This window comes from Pteropus vampyrus, unplaced genomic scaffold (genome assembly GCF_000151845.1).
Source record: "Pteropus vampyrus isolate Shadow unplaced genomic scaffold, Pvam_2.0 Scaffold393, whole genome shotgun sequence".
Taxonomy (NCBI): Eukaryota; Metazoa; Chordata; class Mammalia; order Chiroptera; family Pteropodidae; genus Pteropus; species Pteropus vampyrus.
Genome location: NW_011889174.1, coordinates 6,282 through 8,171, shown reverse-complemented (window position 1 = coordinate 8,171; position 1,890 = coordinate 6,282).

Below are 1,890 nucleotides of genomic sequence, written 5' to 3'. Positions count from 1 at the left end.
TCAAGGACTTTAATTCATCCCATGTAGTGTATTCTGAATGTCACCGGTCGACAAAGAATTTTCCTTTTCAAAATTGGTGTGTTGACAGTTATTATATCAGTCTATATAATTAGCAAGAGAGTTTTTTTTAACTTTAGAAGTACACAATTATTTTATTATAATTAAGTTAGAAAAACTCAACTTTTGTTTTGATTTATAAGTTTTGTTAACCAAAAAAATCCATAATATGGTTGTTACTCAAAATTTGGAGAATGTTAAGGAAACCTGAATATTCCTATTATTCTTTCCTTTATAAACTAAAAGAGCAAAAACTCGGATAAAAGACATCTTAATGGTTTCATTATTTTGGATTCGGAGGCTGAATTTTAGGGATAAAAAAAGAAGAATATACATCTTAGACTAGAGTGTTAGTGGTTGAAATAGTAGGAATTTGGAGTGTATTTTGAAGATAGAGCCAGCAGGATTTCAAGATTTCGGGCAAGGGGCTCAAAAAATTGTTTTTAAAAATAAGATCTGAGACCGAGTAATGCCCCCAGAGTCTTTCTACTCCTGCAGCAGAGGCAGTTAGCAGCTGCAATTTGAGTCTGCCCCACCACCCCCAACACCGACACCGCCCCACCCCCCAGCATGTCCTCCAGGGTGCTGCTCAGATGAGAGGGGAGATTAGCACCCCGAAAGAATGTGCGTAGGAGGAGATGACCAGCTGGGACCAGCTGCTGGCCCCGTAAAACCTCCTGTACACACACACACCCCCCTTTTGTGTTGCACCCGGAGCATCCAATTGCTGAGGCAATGAGAGACCCTGTGGGCCTTCAACTCGTCTGCGCCACCTCCTGGTCTGACCTCCACGTAAGGCTGCCAAACCGCTGCGCGGCTCCCTTGGTGCTATTTATTTGAACCTGTCCACGAGATTTTCTTCTTGGTACACTGGGTTTGGGTAGTAGTAGACTGAATCCTGGGGAGGGAGCTCCAGTGGCCTATTGTGAGAAATACAGTGAGACCACATCCGCATCTGCTGGAAAAGCGCTTTGCACACAGCTCCTGAGACTTAGAGCCTGGAGCCTCCCCCCATCTTCTTCCTCCTTCTTTCCTTCTCTCATTCTCTCTCTTCCGTCCCTCACGTCCCAATCTCTCCGCCTCTCTCTCTCCTTCACCCTCCTCCCATCTTGAGCATTCACAGGGTTTCTTTCTCCTCCTGGGGAGAACTGCTTTTTCTCAGAGAAAAGAGGTGAAGAAAGGAGAAAGCTGGAATACGACCTCTGCGGAAAATTAAGAGTACTGAACATACAGCAATTAAGTTGAATAAGGATCATCCTGCCCTCTCTATCAGAGAGAGGAAGTGTCAAGTCTGACATGATCTCCCCCTTGCAAGAGACTTTAACTCTCACTTGATTCCTTCATATGGAACAAAAATTATCCAACAATCCAACCCACTTTCAAGTAAGTGCTTAATTACTGTCCCTTTTAAGCGCCAACCGTCTGACTTTTTCTATTTCCGTATGTCCCGTAAGGCTATTTGGTTTTGCACATCAGTGTCTGAACTGAGTGATTTCTTTAAAAATAATTACTTTCCTGAGGTTCCCTGGTGTGGCCTTTTATGTTGCGGGTGTGGGGGAGATGTAAAGTTTTAAAACATTTGTAAGTGACACCAGTATTATGAGGAGGCTTGGATTTCTACTTTGAGAAAGCTGACCTAGTTAGCTTTGTATACATGTTGATATTCATTTTCTCCGATATTAACCCTTTAGTGACATAAAGCAACCATTTAACTTTTGTGGTAAAGCTAAACAAAAATCAGATTCGAGGTAGAAAAATTATCTTTGAAAAAAACAAGCCACTTATCAATTCATTCATGTAAAATTACACAAATAACAATTCCAAAGAACCACA